The following is a 5,232-nucleotide window of genomic DNA, read 5'->3' as shown; positions in this document are numbered from 1 at the left end:
GTGAGCTACATTATCATATGCACCCTTCACGTCAAGAAAGAGTGCCACTGATATGCGCTTGCGACTTTTTTCTTGCTGAACAAATGTCGATAAGTCAAGGACACAGTCGATGGTGGAGCGGCCCCGACGAAAGCCTGCCATGCACGAAGGGTATTTGGTGTATCGTTCCAAGTACCACTCGAGAGGAAATAGAACCATTCTTTCCATCACTTTTCCGAGGCAGCTTGCGAGGGCAATAGGGCTTACGGAGGTTTCATGGTTTACCGATGTACTTCCGGAGCTGCGCCCTCTCATCATAAGTCACTCAGTAGATATGCTGTGATTTTTTAGGGGTGAAGCTCCTTACGCCGTGGGTTGTACGTCCTCTGTCATCGTCGTAGTAGCCACCTCTCGTTTAGTCCTTACAGTGTCCGCTGGGTGGCGGTGCTTGTATATGATGAATGTATGATGAAAATAAGTGGGTTGGCGGTACTGGGAGTGTTCACTAGATGGACGGATGAACAAAGAGATGGACGGACGGATGGATGCATGGATGCTTGAATGGACACATAAACGGACGCACGCATGAATGGACGGATGCATGGATGAAAGGACGCACGGAAGCTACGCCCCTCTCATCATCATTCACTCACTGGATATGCTGTGATTTTTTTTCAATAAAGATCATTGGTTGTGCACGTATGAGACGTCGTCAGCATACGCTTGTAGTATTCGTATGTGCCCATTCATGCGGGATCGGTCTGCGAAGACAAATATTATAAGGGTTTCCAAATGAAAGAAGGGATATAAAATGAATAGCAAGATGAATTCACTGCACCAGAGATAGTGTGGTTCTCTAGGAATTTGCAAACCAGCGTAGTGTAGTTAACACGGCGGGAACATATCTCCAAAAGTTAACCACTAGTTTCATAGCTCTTGGCATCAACCACAAAATATCTAGTCTCATACCAGAAAGGGGGTGGGGGAAAATCCATGACGCTGCATAAATGTTCTCGGTTATATGTGCATGCAGTGCATAGTGGTGTCATGTAGCATTATATAGTTAGCAGCAGAAGCAAGCTGAATCTTGTGTCTTCTGACTTGCCCATTTGGTTTTGTGATTCACGGAGAGCATGGAAATGCGCTGCAAGTTGCATAAGAAGCCTGCCGCCTGCTTTGACATTCGTCTTTGATAGCATATACTTCCCCTTTTCTTGTAAATATTATTCACCGCAACGTTTTTAGGTAACGAATTTACACTTCAGTACGAAGGGGCCACGTGATTGGCAGGCACTGCGATACAAGAAGGATTTTCAGAATTTATGTTATTAGAGGCGTTTGAAGCAAATTAAAGGTGTCAACAGCTGTTCATTAATCGTTTCTTCAGCCCACCGCATTTCAGGAGTTTTCGCTTGCATTCTCTTCGAGGGCTTTACGACACGTAGGTCAATGGAAGAATGCAAAACACTTTTCGGATTAGCGACCTCTCCGTTCCTCATTAAAAAAAAAACACATCACTTCACAGTTTTTTTCACCGAGATTCCATACACCAGAGACGCGACACCTTGCAGGGGGAAACCAGTGGGGGAGGAAGAGCACGGGAGTGAAGACGCGTGTCAACGCGAGTTTATTAGCATTTCTCTCCGCTTCTGGGGCAGGCAATGCATTCGCACCTACGCGAGAAAGTCAGCATCAACCGTTCGCAAGCGAAACCTATTTCCTGCGGCCTTGCGGTGTGCCCCCCCCCCGCCCCCCGTTTCTTACGTGTCGCATGCGAGTGGCTGAGTGCACGAGCGTGTGCCTTGCACAACCGCGATCCTAGTGCCGAGACAACGTGAAGCGGGAGCGAGGAGTTACATTGCCTTGAACGGACACGTATATAACGGGGCACGTTCCGTAGACCAGGCACACACGCGGAACAATCTCTGCACCCCTCGAGGTCTTCCTTCCGAGCAGCAGCGTCGGCAATCCAACCACCATGATCAAGATCCTGGTCAGTATGCGGAAACGCTTCCTTACTCTTCACCGTTATTTCCAGGAACTCAAGTGTTTGAAAGTGGTCAGGTCGTGATCCTTGCTAGGGTTGTGATCCTTGGTTGAGGTGGCAAACACGAGTCTTAGTCCCTTCAGGCGATCTGACTAGGAATCCTATACTGTTGTTGCCAAGTAAGAGATAGAAAGTCGTTTCTTTAAAGACTGCAGTCTTTTTTTGGGATACTTGAACGCGGAAATGTCTGTCTGTCTGTCTGTCTGTCTGTCTGTCTGTCTGTCTTTCTGTCTGTCTGTCTGTCTGTCTGTCTGTCTGTCTGTCTTTCTGTCTGTCTGTCTGTCTGTCTGTCTGTCTGTCTGTCTGTCTGTCTGTCTGTCTGTCTGTCTGTCTGTCTGTCTGTCTGTCTGTCACACCATTCAGTTACCCGGCCAAAGATTAGGCCCTTGCTGAACGCCCAGCCCTCTTGAACTGGTGGCTGCGTTCGTAGTTCTGACCATTGTCAATCAAAAAGCACATATTGCGCATATCTGAGGCACAACATCAATTCATAGGTATTTGATGGAGTGTTCCTTTTCTAGACAATACTTGGATATGTAGTTTTAAACACCCCAGAGTTTCTTAAGCAGCGCTGAAAATGCAACGCTATGCATGAAAGAAGGCGGACAGAAGATTATCGTCTTTCGACGACATTTGCACAGCAGCATGCAGATACGCGGCCAGCTTTTTTTATGTATGTACAGAATCAGCTGCCACACTGTAAAGCAGGCGTAGGGTCGACAATATTTCTTTAGTCATGGCAAGATCACCTACTTCTGGGTGCATAGTATTGCGAGCAGTCCGTAGTTATATACCATGTATGCGGCTGCATTCTTACCATGTTAAAAAAATGCGTTAACGTGCTCTTGGGAGGTATTTCGTTGAGAATTATGATAAAGTGTCAGATACTTGATGCCACGTCTTAAAGTATTCTTCAGTCCAAGGACATTCCTCAGAACCGTGTTCAGACGGAGAAAGTAGGAAATATTCAGAACTTCTCCTAATGGGAGTTCCATGACAACAAAAAAAATTCAGTGATTTTTATCGGTGTTGCTTGACAGCTGCAGAACAATTAGCAACATCTAAAGTATACAGGAGTATGCTAGTACCAAAGCGACACACCGCGGATTGGGTTCCGAAGAGATTGATGGTTATTGCAGTTTGACGGGTACATGAAGCCGAGATACGACCGACAATGAGCTTGCTTGTTAGACGGAGTAGGAAGACGCTCTTGTCGTCCGAGTAAAGCGTTAGTTCACAGCATATGTGTCCTCTTTTGAACGCTTGCTTGTGGTCACGGCACGACAAAAGACATCTCTTTTGAAGCTGTTTTTAAAGCAATGTGTTAGAAAGGCAGCAGGAGCGATACGAGGTGAACTTATGCCTCGAAATACAACAGCCAGAGAAGCAACAAACGATATTTCCTTTTGCAGATCCTGCTTGCCCTGTTGGCTGTTTTCGCTGTCTCCTATACTGTTGCGAAACCACAGTACATCCTTCCGTACGCCTACCCGTACCACTACGGATACTATGGTGCCTACTACCCCCACTACTTCTATGGGCGCTAAACTGGCGCCAAAGGGATTGCAGCTACCATTTGCGGTGAGCAAAGTTATAACCTTATTGCGAGAATGGTTCTACAGAGAAGAATAAAGACATATCAAATGTAAGGGCCAAACTAGTCAGTAGCTTTAGTAGGAAGCGATCTGTCTAAAGAAAATCAAAGGCAGTTTGGTTCTTGAGACCAGAAGCATAATCGTTTGTTCACCTTTTCAACAAAGGCTTCTCGTAAATAATATAACAGTATACATGCTAGCTGACGAAGGTTGTATGCGGCGTTCTTTTACGACTACGAATCGGTGTTTTATTTGATCAGGAAGTGATGTCAGAAACCTTCGGCAATGAAGTTTAAAGCCTATGTTAGACTTTGCATTGCGGAAAGATTACAGTAAGCTTGGAATACATATCGTTTTTCAATGCGAAGTTGAGAGCAATTTGTTATTAGGAATTATTAGCATACTTTTGTTAAACTGTGCTAAGGTGCGGCCGCAAAGAGACATCAGACACGCGCAGGCGAATATTTGTGAATATACTTTATTACACAAATGGGTCTTGAAATTTGAAAACTCATAACTGCGAGTATCGAAAATAACTCATTGTATCGAAGGGTATCGTTTCCCTTGCCATTAGTCAATAATAAACATGAAAGTGTTTATTTCTCATGAAGGCAAGATGAAGGTAACATTTGCTCTTTTATAGAAGCAGCTTGCCAAAGTTATTGCTTACGTTTGTCACGTTCTGCAGTTAATGCAGCAATTGTAGAAACTTCGCATTCAGTCTTAAGAAAATGACGTAGCAGAACGTACCTGATATAGGGTTAAAATGGGGCTCAACAAAATAGTTGGGGACTATCTGTCCTAAACGCTGGATATGGCACGCACCACATGGCGCCCTAAAGTATTGAAAAACGAGATAATGGTTTGGTCTTATAGCAAACAGTTACGTTAACTAATAGCAAATTACGCCATATATTCAAGATAGTATTGAAAGGAAGCGGGCAGGCTAACACCATCATGTATTACACTTTTTTTATTGACGCTGTAGCCTGAAAATCGGTGAGGTTATTTATATAAACAGGTCACGACTTTTGTGAGTGGTTTACTTCGTGAAGGACATACAACTTACCTTGAGCTGTGCTTTTCATGCCATTTTGTTCTCTTGCAGGTCATTTCTTCGAAAGTAAATGAAGTCTTCTAACCCATATCTGCACTGTCTCTGGAACTTCTCATGATCATCCTCGAACCTAAGTTGTTCAATTCGGCTGTCCTGCAGAGGCCAAAGAAGTCCTGCTTCCAAAGTTGACCGTTCTTGGATCTTCCATCATGGTTCGCAAATAAAGCTGTTCTAAGCAAATTGTTGCACATGTGCTCTCACTATTGCTTTGCGATGGAAAGATTTGTGGAGTGTTTTTTTCTTGTTATCGTTGGTGACGCTTGCTTCTGATGCACCTAGATCTGTCTCGTATTCGTACGGTAGTGGCTGCAGCAATCCTGGCGTCCTCAACGGTTTATACTTCAGTAAAACTTTAGCTTTGGGTGGTACTGCAACATTGGTCTGCAACATTGTTCTTTCTGCAACATTGGTCTCGTAAACTTCGACCCATCGAGACAATGTACAGCTTGTTGGGACGGGAAATTCTCGTCGCCTGTGCTAGAACTCAACATTCG

At 44.6% G+C, this 5,232-nt stretch overlaps 1 long non-coding RNA gene across 1 annotated transcript; it reads left to right on the top strand.

Annotated features, from left to right (window-relative positions):
* The first annotated feature begins 1,841 nt into the window (after positions 1–1,841).
* On the top strand, positions 1,842–4,918 carry LOC119163234 (uncharacterized). Its single transcript, XR_005108679.2, has 3 exons — positions 1,842–1,972; positions 3,439–3,607; positions 4,730–4,918. It is a non-coding gene; the product is annotated as an uncharacterized LOC119163234 (long non-coding RNA).
* Positions 4,919–5,232: the final 314 nt, after the last annotated feature.

The sequence above is a fragment of the Rhipicephalus microplus genome, chromosome 9, assembly GCF_043290135.1.
Source record: "Rhipicephalus microplus isolate Deutch F79 chromosome 9, USDA_Rmic, whole genome shotgun sequence".
NCBI classification, from domain to species: domain Eukaryota; kingdom Metazoa; phylum Arthropoda; class Arachnida; order Ixodida; family Ixodidae; genus Rhipicephalus; species Rhipicephalus microplus.
This window is presented reverse-complemented; position numbering and strand designations above follow the sequence as displayed.